Genomic DNA, 16843 nt, shown 5'->3' on the forward strand with positions numbered 1-16843 from the left:
CTTAAATGTACAGTAGCTTCTAAGCTTATTTCCATCTCCAACTGATACACCATTACTAGAGTTAATTCTCTGTAGCCAATCTACTTTATATTCATTAAACATAAACTGTTCAATGTCCTTAACAAGAACACCTTTGGATATAGGTCTAGAAACGTCATAATGATGTCTAAGATTGCAATGAGATAGATGCTTTCGCACAAAGAAAAACCAATTTTTACATCTTTCTGATTTGGTGCTAGCCAAGAGTGCTATGCGCTTGTTTAATCTAGAGGAATTGATAGTGGAAAGACGGGCCCAGTAATTTGCCACCACTTTCCATTGGCGGATAGGGACTGGAGTCCAACCCATTTCCCCAGAAACACCAAGATTTCGAGTGTATTCACCCACTCCTAGATAAAACCGCATTGCCCTGTTCTGAACAGCTGTTACACATGAAACTCACGTGTAAAGCGTTCGGCTTCAACTTTACCTTCATAATACACAGTTTACTTAAATCTACGTTAACTTGCCCACCTTTATTTTGTGTAAAGTATGCTGCTTGTCTCTATTTCGGATACTCGACGGAAGGCCCAGGTCTTTTTGTCCATATCTCCGGTTATTTTTCCATAATTTTCCATGAATCTTTCGGAACAAGACGAAATTATTACGCATTGAGCGTAATAAGTCCACACAAAATAGTTCGCATTAACTACTATTTACTTAAATCTACGTTAACTTGCTCACCTTTATTTTGTGTAAAGTATGCTGCATTTTAGAGAATTGTACAAATAATTCAAATTAAGTTTCACACTAACATTCATGTAACAGTTTATCTGTATATTCCTTATTTACTTGACCATATACATAGTGGTTGAGGAAAACTCCTTTTGTTTTCCATCGTCCTATTTTCATTACTGTTTCAGGTAATGTCCCGATTGAAACTGCTTGCGTTGCACCTGTTGGTCTAAACGATTTAGCACTAAATCCTTGATCACTTAAGCCTGCAGCAGTAATACTGTCTTGTAAGATATTTGCAACGGTATTAGCACTAATATGTTTGTACGGTGCATTCAAAGCGATAAATAAGGGTCTATAATCACCCTGACGGAACTTCTCCGTTCTTTCAATATACATCTTAAGACAACTTATGGGATCACATGATGAATCAACACAAGGTGGAATGTTAATTTCAAATCCCTGTCTATTTGTGTCATTTTTAATTGCCCAAAAATGTAAAGTCATTGAGCCATCATTTTCAAAATACACATCATCAACTGACATAAATGTCGGGTTTAGTAAATTTGTCTGCGGATCGAAGCTTTTCCCTTTTGGGGCCAAATCGGATGGCCGTGTCATGCACACAATTGCAAGAAGAGTTATAGCTTTCATACGTAGCATTTTTAAAGTTAGTTTGTCGTTAGATTCCATTTTATTAAACAACTGTACGAAAGCCTCTATTGGCATCGGTTTTTGACGAACCATTGGTCTCTTAGTAGCTGTTTTTACCAGTGATGTAACGAGTCTATGAATATCACTACTATCTGTAGGCGATTTCAGGCCCAATGCCTGGAAGAACGAGCATAAAGCTGCTAGCGAAATCTTCAATGATGATTCTGGACGTTCAGACTTATCAGCGATAGAACACAAATAATCTGCCAAATGTGCTGTTGTAGAAGTATCAGTTGCCACATAGTTATGTAATTTGCAGAATACTAAATATTTTTTAATATACACATTGTAAGTAGTTAATGTTGATTCAGCCAAAGAATGTACAGTTTGTTTTGCCGCTCGCGGGGACCAGCCTAAACAACGTAATCTGTTCGCCCACATACTCTCCAAGCGAAAATCTTCCATCTGGGATTTTTCAAAGGTTCCCTGGCCCCGATGGCCATCACTGTTCTTTTTGACATTGGAAGTTCCACTGGCAGGTCTATTGCCATTTGCGTTAACTGTCTGAACCATGGCTGCCCCGGCAAAAGAGGTGCTATCACTGTAGCTGTTGCATTTTGAAGATTTATCACATTTAACACTCGCGGAAGAAGCGCAAACGGAGCATTCACATAATTGTTCATTTGTTTCCAATTTGTCTGCGCAAGAGCGTCCACCCCGGATGTGAACGGGTCGTAAAATAGAGAATTGTATGTCTTTAGCTAGGTCGACGTTATCGATGCGAATCTGTCCACATCGTGTGGACCCCATTTGCGGTCGAGCATTTTGAACAACTGTGGATGAAGCATCCACTCGTACGAGGATTCTATTCGGGAGAGTAAATCCGCCCTCCAGTTTTGCGTTCCCGAAAGGTATTTCGCCTGAAGTTTTATGTTTGCCTTCATGGCCACTATGTGAATCGAACGCGCTATTGCGTCTAGGGATGCTATGGAACCACCCATACCATTTATCATTGCAACTGTAGTCACGTTGTCTGAGAGAACTTGTATGCTGCGATTGCATAAATCCGCTTTGAAAGATTGTATGCCCATTAGTACAGCTAATAGTTCGCGGTAATTGGAACTTTGTTGCTGAATACGAAGGGTCCAAAATCCCTGAGCTTGTTTGTGACTGTCTGCGAGCCATGCTCCCCAGCCTGACTTAGACGCGTCTGTGATTAATTGTGTATCTATTTGTTTGTTAACAACAAAAAAGGCGTTCCACTGTGAAACAGAGTCTAACCACCACTGCAAATCAGTATATGTATATTTGTCTAAGAACAAAATGTCACTCCAAGACTTTCGGGTAGCAAGTAATCTATATAAGTTTCTAAGAAGTAACTTTGCAGGAAATATACACTTTGACATGGACACACATTGCCCTGCGATTCTTGCTAATCCACGAGCTTGGATTTCCCCTTTAAATAACACTTTTTTAATATCGCGTTTCAATTTGCGAATACGTTCGGATGTGATACGAATTACACACTGTTCACCCGAAGTGTCAATAATATATCCCAAGTAAGGTTTAACATGTGACTCCACTAAAGAAGACTTTTCAAAATTCACCACCCAACCTAACTCTTGTAAAGTTTTAATTAAAAGCTGTCTATGACTATTAATACATTTCTCTTCGGCTAATAAAATAAAATCGTCTACATACACTACAACTCGTAATCCCTGAGAACGAAGATATGTTATGACTGGTCGTAGAACTTTAGTAAAGAAATATGGACTACATGAGTGTCCGAACGGCAACACAGTCCATTTGTAATAATTACCACGGAACTGAAATCCTAACAGCTCTTCATGGTCCGGGTGTACTGGTACATGAAAAAACCCATTTTTTAGATCAGCAGTTACAATATAGTCTTTAGGTTGAATAAATGAAATTACAGTACTTATATCTTCATTCTTAAACTTGGGTGGTTGACATTTATTATTCAACAATCTTAAATCAGTAATAAGTCTATATTTTCCATTTTTCTTTGAAATACAATTTATAGGCGAAATACACCTTGGCTTAGCCTCACATGGTACAACATGACCTAATAACAACAAGTCATTAATTTCTTTTAACAAAAACTGCGATTGTAAAGTAGAAAACTGCCTGTTTTCACAACAAAAACTTGGAATGTCACCAACTATAGGAACTTAATACCATTGGCAATATAACTCAGAACAGTTTCAGAAGCACCTATCTGGCGCCATGCATCAAGATTTGATGCTAAAGTATTTCGCATTATTTTAATAACTTATTCTATCTCAGCATCAGACTGTCGGTTGCCGGGTGTTTTAAAGGGGCCTTTTCACAGATTTTGGCATTTTTTAACTTATTCATTAAATGCTTTATATCGATAAATGTAAACATTGGATCGTAAAAGCTCCAGTAAAAAATCAAGAATAAAATTAAAAAAAAGGAAAAGAACATTGCCCGGAACAGGTTTCGAACCAGTGACCCCTGGAGTCCTGCCAGAGTCCTGAAGTAAAAACGCTCTAGCCTACTGAGCTATTCCGCCGAGTACATGTACTTGACGTATTTTATACCTTATATAAGCAATCTTCGTAGTTTCACAAAATTTAACGTCAAAAACAGAACTCTCCAAATTATTCAATCGTTTCGCGTTGCAACGCTTTATAATTTTTAGGTTTTAAAATCGTCAAAAGATGCATATAATGGCTATATTAGACCATGGTAAATGTTCAGTATTACTGTTTCCTCACAATTATCATAACTAAAACGAAAATTTGCGAATCTGAAACAACTTTTTTCAATTTTGTCAATTTACCAAAGCGTGAAAAGATCCCTTTAAAACGCGCTCCTTGCAACTGATCAAAAACATCGCGACGGCCCCTGCCGTAATGGTTACCTCTTCCACTATCATACGAAGGGTTACCAGAAAAAGACCGTCCACGCCAACGTCCTCTTGGCGGTGCATCAAACCGACGAATACTAGATAATTCAGCGGCTACACGTATGTTGTTAAGTGTTTCCCGATCGAAACCAGATGCGTTTCCTTGTAAACAACGAAAAATGTTTGCTGTAGGCTCATCGAAGTTGCTATTGACTACAAGTGAACCGTACTCTTTTTGCAAATAGTTAATCTGTGCTGCAAGGGTGATATACACTGGCCCTAAATCACTAGGTTCATTCTCCTTAATTTGACTTAAGAGTTTAAAACATGTTTCAACATATCGACCACATTTTGATATAACATTCAGTGTTTTTTGGTTCTCTCTACGAATGCCAGTTCTAGACTCATGAAGCTTCAGATGAGGAGGTAACAATACCTTGTCTACCGTCTGTTTCACACAGTCAAATTGTTCCTGAATATTTTTAGGAATAGGACCTTCGGCGGTGGCTGCCGATGAGTCAGGACCGAGGGTAAATGGATTGGCCAAGTGTGGCAGATCAGAAGATTGTTCAATATTGGCCTGGTATGGCAAAAAACTGACTTCCGGTGGCGGAAATCTAATGGACGTTTTTGTTGTCGCAGAGCGACCACGGAAAGAACCTTGATTAAATTCAATTTTGGATAACCTGTCCTCTATGCGCTGTATAGCCTCATGGAGGGGATCTTTTTGCGCAGAATAATCACGAGTCCGATCCAAACATTAATTTATTTCTTCAGAAACACTCATTTCTAAACTAACATGTGCCTGGGCCCCGCCGTGTGTTTTGCACTTCCGGAACAAGACGAAATTATTACGCATTGAGCGTAATAAGTCCACACAAAATAGTTCGCATTAACTACTACTCTCAAAGGGAGGAAATATGTTAGTATTTTTTCACCACAATTTTAATTATAATTTGCATAATTAATGGAACAAACGCGCATGCCCAGTGTGGAAGCCGCATTCAGATTTGTCTCCAATACGCGGCATCCCATGGGGATTCCAAATTGTGTGTTCGTCAGTGTGTTGTGTGCATTTGAAAACAGAGTGGATTGTAACCTTGTACAGGTTATCAATGTACTTCCGCCTTTCAGGAAGATGTGTTCCTAAACATCTTATTTAGAGATGTTGTTCGAATTGCGGCCTATAAGTGTTAGTATCCTTAGTTTGTGTGATGTTTTAGTAACTTTGCTATCAGTTTTAACACAAATGTGTTGACTATCTACATATTATCTGTATTTCTAATTTCTATCCGAATTAGCATCTGTCCGAAACGCTTTAAGTGAAATATTGTTATCCCTGTTGAACAGCAAATGCGACATATTTTTAGCAAATCTTACATTATAGGTACATGTTTAGAGGTACCAGTATATGTTTCTTTTTTAGATATCCTGTACAATTCATAGAAACATTGTATTATATGCATTGTCATGTTTATTTAAATGTGTATTTATGTTTATTTACATGGTGTAAGGTAAATTTAAAGAGACATACCCTTAACACTTAATTTGTCAAGTATATCTGAATTAAGTATCTACAAATTGTATTCTTTGTGTACTTGCAGTTTCTATTTAATGTGTCGCCAAAAGTCTCAATATCGAGGAAGACATTCAACTCATTATAGAAAGTTAAAGAAACTTCATCGAACAATTTATATGGTATTGACAGACCTGCACGCTGAAGTAAACCCAATATCGAAAATCAACCAGAGTCGTAACATATTTTTGTCACGTTATAAATCAAAGAAAGTTCATTTTCTTGGATACATTTCTACATGTATTGGTGAATAAATATAAATTACTGCATCAGGGCATATTTTAAGGTTCAAATATTTCAAATGCATCTTACAATAGATGAAAATAACTCATCAGCCTGAAAATCACAATTTTACCCCATTGTCGCTTTGTCACATGACACATGAGTTTTTCATTTGGATACTTACAGATCGACCTTGACATTTTTTGCTGAAATTGTAAACATTACTTTGTTTTTATGAAATCTATTACAGTCTTCGAAATTAGCTTTGAAAATTTACATACCAGTTGGCCAGTTACTTAAGACTTTTTACATGCCCAACATATTTTATACATGCCCAAACTTTTTTAACCAAAAATAAAACAAATTACAACATTTTAACACTTACATGCACGCATAGTAAAGCAGAACATTTGTTTCAATAGTAGTGAATACGATGACATCTAATCAGTCACTAGAATTAAGACGGTTGATCGTTACACCAGTGCTCTTGAAAAGAGCTTTCTCTGGTGTCTTCGTACCATTTCTTGGCTTCCTTTTTCTTTAAATCATTGTCAATTTTCTATTTTGGAAGTTCTTTATCGGGCTTAGCCCCATCAACATACCTAGGATACTGCATAGCCTCTATGTCGACAATGACATTTGTTTACATTGACGAAAACGGAAGCGTATTACTTGATTGAAATAATCGATTCAAAAGCATCTTCTCGATAAATGTCTAGAGAAAATGTCGATAAGAACAGAATGTGACCGAACTTCATCAGTAAAAACAATAAAGATGATGTGTGCAAGCAGGTGCATGTTGTTAAACCAATCGAATTTCATTGTTTTACAACTTCCGGCAAGGTGTTTGTTCGCAAAATTGAAAAATAGATTTGCAAATATCAAGAATAATTTATGATTTATTTTATAAACTGTCAATTGGCTTAAATAATTTACATGCCTGACGGGCCACAAATGTGATTTTTTTTATGTGCCCGGCTGTAATTTTACTCGCAACGGGCGATCGGGCCTGTGCTAATTTCGAAGACTGCTATTATTTGTGATACTTAAATCTGGTGCATTAAACGACTGATTTCAAAGTGAATCGGGTAATTTTAAATAATGTTTGCTTTGAGTTTGTATTTTACACTTTAATTTGTTTACAAAAGAAGCAAGAATAATTTAAAATACTGGGAAATGCCATTCTGAAGTGAAGACACTTGAGCACATGGTATGTTACTAAAAATAAAAATAACGTCATATGACAGGGTTTTTTTTGGCCCGATTTTATAGCCGAAATTCGGCTATGTTCCCAATCCCAAAAAGTATACTTTTTTCCCAAAAGGTGGCAAAAATTCCCAATTTCCAAAAAAAAAATATATACTTTTTTTTTTTTTTTAGAAAGAAGTCTTTTGTGTATTTTTTCTCAATTTTAATTCAATTACTCTAACAAAGTATTATATGATTTTTTTCTTTTAATTTGAATGATTATAAAGAGTTATATCAAATTTTGTAAAAAGGCTAATGAATTTATTTTCCCAATTTCATGAAAATGCCGATAAAATTCCCAATTCCAAAGCCATGGGCTATCTTCCCAAAAAATGGGAAAAAAAACCTGTATGACCGTGAAATCTCGGGAGATTCTCATTAAAAAAATGTTTGCTACCGCTGTTTTTCTCGATATATTAGAGCAAAAAATATAACTCCGAGACATTGACTATTATTAACCAGGTTTTCAGAAGATTTTTTTTTACTGGTTATTAGATTGGCGAATTCGGGCGGGCAGAACAAGCTTGTCCACTCTCTAATTCAAATACACACATGTAGTTTAAATCTGATCTTTACCAAACTTGGTCAGAAGTTGTGTCTAGACAATATCTAGGTCAAGTTCGAATATGGGTCATGCCTGTTTAAAAACTAGGTCACGGGGTCACTTAGTGGGTTTTAAACATTGAGCATGTTGTCCGCACTCTAATTCAAATAGTTTTCATCCGATCTTAACGAAACTTGGTTCAAAGTTGTATCTATACAATATCTAGGTCATGTTCGAATATGGGTCATGCTGGGTTGAAAACTATGTCAAGTGGTCACTTAGTTCGATTTAAACATTGAGCATGTTGTCCGCTCTCTAATTCAAACAGTTTTCATCCGATCTGTAGGAAACTTGGTCAGAAGTTGTATCTAGACAATATCAAGGTCAAGTTCAAATTTGGGTTATGCCGGGTTAAAAATTAGGTCACAGGGTCACTTAGTGCGTTTTAAACATTGAGCATGTTGTCCGCTCTCTAATTCAAATAGTTTTCATCTGTTCTTTACGTAACTTTGTCAGAAGTGGTATCTAGACAATATCTAGGTCAAGTACGAATATGGGTGAGGCCGGGTTAGAAACTAGGTCACGGGGTCGAAAAACAGATTGATTTTGAAACAGGGGGGGGTAATTGTGATGAACAATCAGTAGCAATGCACATTTTGAGTTGCAGCTGTCTCCCTTTATCTGACTTTTTTTATTGAAACCTGATTTTGTGACAGTTTTGCTCCTTGTTTACTGTATAATATATATATATAAATATATATGTATATACAGGTATTTTTTTACCTGCGAGTCCTGTGTCGTGGACTCACAAAATCCTCTGGGGATGCAAAGTTTCGAATAATGTGAGTCCCAAAAATGAATTGAAACTTAAAATATATATATATATATATAGTTTAATATTTGGACTCGTTCTTTCAATTCGGGGACTCATAGATTTGCAAGTTATCGAGTCCCAGGACTAGGCAGTGATTCATTTTGCCGTGCGTCTCGCGTGCCAGATGCAAGTTTTTTTCTGGGGACGCATCATTCTCAAACATGTGCGTTTTCGGGACGCATTGTTTAAAACCTCCGATTTTCAACATCGTCAAAGTTGTACATGATACCGAGTACAATTCGTGGATATAAGCAAATCACAGTTCAACACCGTTTTGAAAAAGTAGAACGGAAGTCACATTACTACATTGGGAATGTAGTACCATATTTTGATTGGTTGAAATATATCAAGTATCCAATCAGTTACGGCGTTTTATTAAAAGTTTGTTGGACGATTAATTGGCTTTCCCGTATGATAAGCAAAGAAAATGCGACCGAAAAAGGTTTTCAAAAACAATTTATACTCGCTGTGTAGATATTTATCGATAACGCAGCCTCGATGTAAACCATGTGGTTTAAATATGAAGAATAAACAGCGAAAACACAGTTTTCATTCGTCTGTTGTGAGCGCAGACAGTTACAGTTATTATTTATGTAGTAAAGCGATGTTATTATACTTTTCAGGATTAATTTAGCAGTGTTGTTTTTTCTAAAGTGACAATGAAAATTTGCAATTTCTGAAATAAATAGCATTATTTTTACACGGTACATACATAATAGTGATACAGATCGTACAGTATTCCGTCCTATGTTACGTAGAATGTAAGTACATATAACAACACAGACATCTGCTGTTCATACTGCAGGATGTGAGAGGGGGATTTCTATACAGAATAAGGTCTTGACCAAATTCATGAACAGGTTTACTGTAGGGAAACAAGACAAACTCATGAGAGTGCAGTTGTGCAATTTCGCCCGTAATGAATTTGTGGAAAAAGCTCTCCCTGTTTGGAGAAAAAACAAGGCGAGAAGGCTATACACCTTACATACAGTATTACTGTTGTTACACTAAATCTGTATTGAAGTTGTAAACCTTTTGACCAAAGGAAAAATTGTATGATGTCACACTGTTTGAAAGGGCTAATTTTGACCAAAATATTATAAACAATTTATTAAAAGTCTAGTCAGTCCAAACTGTTAAAGATGTAAATAGCTTTGTTTAAGATGCTACAATGTATATGTTTCACTGGTTGTTATTAAAAGTAAAACAAATAAAGATTTTACTTGCTATAAACCTATTTCTGTTTTTAGCTGTAAAATTGCATGAAAGAGCCTCTCGTTAAGGTGTATCATGTTAAGTGGATTATTTGTAACGAATTTACAAAGACACAATCTGGGACCCATTGTTTTCAGTTTTGACCCATTGTTTCAAAATATGCGAGTCCCAGGGACTCATTGATGTAGATTTCAAAATGAATCACTGCTAGGTTGCGAAAATTTGTAAAAATATCACTGAATATATGTATATGAATATATGTATTAATGTATTAACTTCATATATATATATGTGGTTTTCTTAACCAGATAATTAAATATTATAAAATACTTAATTTGTACAACTTGTTTATATTTTTTGCCGTATTACATATATATATATATATGTATATATATATATATGAAGTTAATTAGATAATATAACACTTTGTACAAATTAAGTACTTTATAATATTAATATTATTATTACATATTTAAATGTCAGTTTTAGAATCGTATTTAAAAAAAAACAAAAAAAAACGCAAAATATTGTTTTTAAGACATATTTTGTTTTCTGTGTCCTGTTAGGTGTCGGACGCCACATTTGGCCAGAAGGACTCGGACGGAGAAGAGGAAGGGAGCGATCCCTCGGGTTAAAACTGCGATCACTCATCCTGGTACGGTATAAACCATTGATTTAGACCTTTGTTTTAGTGAATCCATGGCTATTGAATGTGTCATCTGTCATTGTATAGTGACGTTATAAACGATTACGCAAAATGTTCGTTAGCTTAATGGGATGCAAAAAAACATTGTTATAAACTCTTTCAGTCTTTTCCATTAAAATGATTTTACTCGGCTTCACTTCATCATAAATGTCTATTGGTTTTTAGCTCACCTTAGCACAACGTGCTCATGGTGAGCTATTGTGATCGCCTTTTGTCCGTCGTGCGTTGTTTTGCGTCAACATTTACCTTGTTAACACTCTAGAGGCCACATTTATTGTCCAATCTTCATGAAACTTACTCGGAACATGTGTCCCAATGATATCTTGGACGAGTTCAAAAATGGTTCTGGTTGGTTGAAAAACATGGCCGCCAGGGGGCGTGGCAGTTTTCCTTATATGGCAATAGTAAAACCTTGTTAACACTCTAGAAGTCACATTTTTAGTCCAATCTTCATGAAACTTTGTCAGAACATGTGTCCCAATAATATCTTGGATGAGTTCGAAAATGGTTCCGGTTGGTTGAAAAACATTGCTGCCAGGGGGCGTGGCAGTTTTCCTTATATGGCTATAGTAAAACCTTGTTAACATTGTAGAAGTCCCATTTTTAGTCCAATCTTCATGAAACTTTGTCAAAACATGTGTCCCAATAATATCTTGGACTGTTCGAAAATTGTTCCAGTTGAATGAAAAACATGGTCACCATGGGGCAGGGCAGTTTTCCTTATATGGCTTTACTGTATGGTAAAACCTTGTTAACACTCTAGAAGTCACATTTGTGGTCCAATGCTCATGAAACTTGGTACGAATATTTGAACTAATAATATCTTGGCTGAGTTCGAAAATGGTTGAGATGCGTTAAAAAACATGGACGAAAGGGGGCGTGGCATTTTTCCTTATATGGCTATGTAGTAAAACCTTGTTAACACTCTAGAAGTCACATTTATTATCCATTCTTTATTAAACTTGATCAGAACATTTGTTCTAACGATAGGTCGGGTGAGTTTGAAAATGGTTATGGTTCGTTGAAAAACATGGCCGCCAGGGGGGGGGGGGGGGGGGCAGTTGTCCTTATATGGCTTAATAAGTGAAAACTTGTTGACACTATATTAGCCACATTTATTGGCCAATCTTCATGAAACTTGGCAGAGATTGAAACTGGGTCATATGAGCTCAAAAACTAGGTCACAAGGTCAAATAAACATGTTAAAAGTAACTTTTTTGGGTCAAAAATAATCTTCATGAATCAGCTTGCATTTTTTCAGAATAGTCTACGGTAGTTCTTTTGGCTTTCAGGTGAGCGCCTTAGGGCCTGATCGCCTGATCGCCCTCTTGTTTATCTTGAGTTTCTTCCATTAGTCAATAAAGTTTATCTATTCAAGCTAGGTAATCTGTTTGCAGTAATAGCCTTAACTATCATACATGTGTATTATTGAGAATAAATATAACTATTACCGGATTGATGTTGACTGCTAAATACTGTGAAACCATTATTTATCGTCAGGCATTAATTTTCATAAATTTCGTCAGTCGACCGATCGGCGAATTTAAGATCCTAATGAACAATCATGCTCTATGTTTGAACAAAAACAAACACTAAGTTGAACAATATTTTAAAACTTTACCGTAGACATGAGGCATTAAATTCCAACATAATCCATGCACACATTTACTGCTGTTTCGTAATCAAGATTAATCCGGTTTTGACACAAAGGGATGTAGATTACACGAGGTACTTAACTGACACGTTACACTTCTTTAAAACGCGTGTGCAGTACAGCTGTATCGAATGCGTTGACTTCGTTTATGTAGAATGGTAATGAATTAGCGCTAATTGTTTATAACTTTATTACCCATTAGGTGCATTGTGTTTTTCAGGGGTGTTGCATATTAGCCATCACGCAGCGAATGCCGATGAAAGAAAATAAACCAAATGAAAAGATGACGATGTGTGATCAACATGCGTATTTATCACAAATTAATAAAGAATATTTTAATTGCTGTTTGTTGTTTGATTGTTTGCGTTTAACCACACTTATTACTATTTTAAATGTATCAATTTATTTATTTTTAAATTATTGACATTATTGATTTATATACCGGTAGTTTACTTTTTAAGAACAAACACACACATAGAGTTTATAATTTTAATGTTGATATCAGAATAAAAAAGCATTTTATTTGAAAAAAAACACTTAACAAACTGGAACCTCTTTCGTATAACACAAACAGTTTTAAAACGGTATTGACAGCATTTTAATAAAAATCATACCAACTAGAATTACGATTGTTATCAGTATGGCAATTATAATAATAGAAAAAGACTAATGGGCAATTGGCTTTGTTGTTACAAACACTCGTTAACGGTTATTCGATCCCACTTGTCCTCTAATCATAACAATTAAAGTGTGAATGGCATACATTAAGAGGGTCCATTACTGTCCCTTGATAACAAAAGATTAGTTAATTGGCATGTGACAAACAGGCCCCACCTCCTGCAGTGATTCTCAAGTGTGTTCCCGCATTCGTACGATTTTTCGCAACTGCGATTGATCGCGAATATGTATTACACACAAATCGGATATTGACTGACGCATTTTTTTAAAATTCAAAATCAGAAATCGGCAAATTTAAGTGCTGACGAAATCGTCATTTTTATAAAAATGAAGAAATTTTGTGCTGTCGAAAATAAATGGTTTCACAGTAATGAGATTTTACCATTAATGCATAATACTGTATTACGGTTTATCAACACATAATTAAAATAGATGTTATCGTACCTTAACAAACTATAATGTATGGTAAATTTCTCTCAATTTTCCGTGGACACAGACCTGTTATCATATAAAATACTCCTTATTATGCCCCCTTTCGAAGAAGAGGGGGTATATTGCTTTGCACATGTCGGTCCATCAGTCTGTTGGTCCGTCCACCAGATGGTTTCCGCATGATAACTCAAGAACGCATAGGCCTAGGATCATGAAACTTCATAGGTACATTGATCATGACTGGCAGATGACCCCTATAGATTTTGAGGTCACTAGGTCACAGGTCAAGGTCACGGTGACTGGAAATAGGAAAATGGTTTCCGGATGATAACTCAGGAACGCTTACGCCTGGGATCATGAAACTTTATAGGGACATTGGTCATTACTGGCAGATGACCCCTATTGATTTTGAGGTCACTAGGTCAAAGGTCACAGGTCAAGGTCACAGTGACTGGAAATAGGAAAATGGTTTCCGGATGATAACTCAAGAACGGTTATGCCTGGGATCAACTTCATAGGGACATTGGTAATGACCGGCAGATGACCCCTTTTGATTTTCAGGTCACAAGGTCAAAGGTCAAGGTCACAGTGACTTAGAGCAGTAAAATGGTTAACTGGAAATAGGAAAATGGTTTCCGCATAATAACATAAAAAAACTTTACACCTGGGATCATGAAACTTCATAGGGACATTGGTCATAACTGGGAGATGACCCCTATTTGTTTTGAGGTCACAGTGACTGGAAATAGGTAAATGGTTTCCGGATGATAACTCAAGAACGCTTACGCCTGGGATCATGAATAGGGACATTGGTAATGACCAGCACATGACCCCTATTGATTTTCAGGTCACAAGGTCAAAGGTCAAGGTCACAGTGACCTAAGTGTAAAATGGTTTCCGGATGATAACTCAAGAACGCTTAGGCCTGGGATCATGAAACTTCAAAGGGACATTGGTCATGACCGGCAGGTGACCCCTATTGATTTTCAGGTCACTAGGTCAAAGGTCAAGGTCACGGTGACTCAACACAGTAAAATGGTTTCCGTACACCACCACCATCGCCGTCACCACCACCACCACCACCTCCACCACCACCGTGACAACGTTCACAGTGACAAAAATGTATTCACACAATGGCTGCCACTACAAGTGACAGCCCATATGGGGGCATGCATGTTTTACAAACAGCCCTTGTTTAGAAATTTCAATGCATTTTTGGGACTCGCATATTTCGAAACTTTGCATCCTCAGAGTTTTTTAGTGAGTCTAGGACAAGGGATCCCAGGTAACAAAATCACTGGGTATCACTTATTTTCACATTACATATGCAATTGGACATAATTATGTAATACTTCTAATAAAATGGCATTAATACTCTACCTTTTGTAAGACATTTATAATGATGACTACATTTACATGTTATTACTTTATTTTTTATTTAACCTTGTGTAGGAGTATGTGAACCGATTGTTAGCAGAAAATGCGCTGGAAAGAATGCTTTTGTGAATTGCCAAAATATAGGAGAATTTGTGTGCCCTGATATACAGAGAAATGGTTTGTATTTTAATCTTAAAATACAAACAATATAATTATGAAACAAAACTGCTCACACTCTCTTTTGGCAGTCAAGCTGAAACGAATCAAAGTCTTTCTCTTCATCTGCATAGTCATCAATAGAATAACAAATGATTATGAGATTGCACAGAGAATACATGTAAGTTTGTCTAACAGAATTGCATGTGATACCATTTTTGCCCAATGATCTTGCAGGTTCTTTGTATCTCCAGTTTAGCCCAATAAACAGTATCATTTCATGACTAGTTTCAGTACTTGGGAATTTGGTTTTCCGGCGATACTTACCTATTACAGATTCCTGATTACATTATCGTATGTCCGCATGTTAAAAAACATGCATACGTCTTTAACTTATTTTTATGTCCCCGAAGGTGGGCAAATAGTGATCGCACTGTCCGTCTGTCTGTCCGTCTGAAATTCCGTCACACTTTTAGTTTAGGTTTCAAAAAATGTGGAAAAATACTTTGCGTTTAGGTTAACAAAAATGTGGAAAAGTGGGGCATATGTCATCCTATGGTGACAGCTCTCTTTGACAGATATCTTTTTCCCGTCTTATAATAAGCTTAATACAAACTACGGTCCAATCAACGCAAAAGTCTGGACCCCATCTTATAGTACATCCGCCTTATAATCAAGTAATTAGGTCTCAGAAATAAACTTTTCCACTCTTTCCCAACCACTGCAAAGGTATTGACTCGTAACAAGCATATCTCCATTCTATATTCTGTTTCCCAACCGCTGCAAAGGTATTGACTCGTAACGAACATATCTCCGTTCTATATTCTGTTTCCCAACGCTGCAAAGGTATTGACTCGTAACAAGCATATCTCTGTTCTATACTCTGTCAACCGCTGCAAATGTATTGACTCGTAACAAACATATCTCCGTTCTATATTCTGTTTCCCAACCACTGCAAAGGTATTGACTCGTAACAAACATATCTCCATTCTATATTCTGTTTCCCAACCACTGCAAAGGTTTGACTTGTAACAAGCATATCTCTGTTCTATATTCTGTTTCCCAACCGCTGCAAAGGTATTGACTTGTAACAAACATATCTCCATTCTATATTCTGTTTCCCAACCACTGCAAAGGTATTGACTCGTAACAAGCATATCTCCATTCTATATTCTGTTTCCCAACCGCTGCAAAGGTATTGACTTGTAACAAACATATCTCCATTCTATATTCTGTTTTCCAACAGCTGCAAAGGTATTGACTCGTAACAAACATATCTCCATTCTATATTCTGTTTCCCAACCACTGCAAAGGTATTGACTCGTAACAAACATATCTCCGTTCTATATTCTGTTTCCCAACTTGCCATTATTAACCCATAGTCTTCATTGTATATACAAAAATTTAAACTATTCGAATAGGGAAATAAATGCAAACAGATAATCCATTCAAATCATGGAGGATTTTCTCTTGTTAACTTAAAGGGAGGTGCCCTCTGTGATGAGACTGAATTGTTCTTTAGTGTTTGGCTTACCGACACCAAGAAGTTCGAGTTCATATTTTCGTCAACGGCTGTTCCGGCACAGGAGACCACATACATGTGCATGAACATCAAACTTCCGGTTGACACGGTGTGTCGCCTTTGAACCAATCATAGACAACATTGAAATCATGCATCACATACTCGTCTGTGGTTGTCCGGACCTTGGTAGGGTTTAGCCCAGGGCCCATATTCCCCAACCGATTCTTAGACTTAAGTGTTAAAATGTAGAATACTTTGAAAACGGTAATGCGGTTAAAGTACTAGTAAGTCAAGTATAGCATGGCAGTTAAAAGCAATAATATATAATATATCAATACAATAAGCACCATTTTTAGCTAGTATATGTGCAAAGTCTGA

At 36.5% G+C, this 16843-nt stretch overlaps 3 protein-coding genes across 4 annotated transcripts in view; 2 read left to right on the forward strand and 1 right to left on the reverse strand.

Moving 5' to 3' along the window:
• LOC127844954 (uncharacterized) overlaps positions 1-16843 on the reverse strand; it is a 345343-nt gene that overhangs the window by 34170 nt on the left and 294330 nt on the right. The gene's annotated exons all lie outside the window — the stretch shown is intronic.
• Positions 5329-16843, forward strand: part of LOC127844958 (target of rapamycin complex 2 subunit MAPKAP1-like) — a 153440-nt gene continuing 141925 nt past the window's right edge. The window contains exons 1-2 of the mRNA XM_052375545.1: positions 5329-5453; positions 10507-10595. The gene's annotated coding sequence lies outside the window, so the exon portion shown is untranslated. The remainder of the gene's footprint in view (positions 5454-10506; positions 10596-16843) is intronic.
• The window catches only part of LOC127844952 (target of rapamycin complex 2 subunit MAPKAP1-like), a 567740-nt gene continuing 567477 nt past the window's right edge, over positions 16581-16843 (forward strand). Inside the window, exon 1 of one of the 2 annotated variants that reach the window (XM_052375523.1) lies at positions 16581-16651. The gene's annotated coding sequence lies outside the window, so the exon portion shown is untranslated. The remainder of the gene's footprint in view (positions 16652-16843) is intronic. The other variant, XM_052375525.1, reaches the window with a different exon arrangement.

This window comes from Dreissena polymorpha, chromosome 9, assembly GCF_020536995.1.
Source record: "Dreissena polymorpha isolate Duluth1 chromosome 9, UMN_Dpol_1.0, whole genome shotgun sequence".
Lineage (NCBI taxonomy): Eukaryota > Metazoa > Mollusca > Bivalvia > Myida > Dreissenidae > Dreissena > Dreissena polymorpha.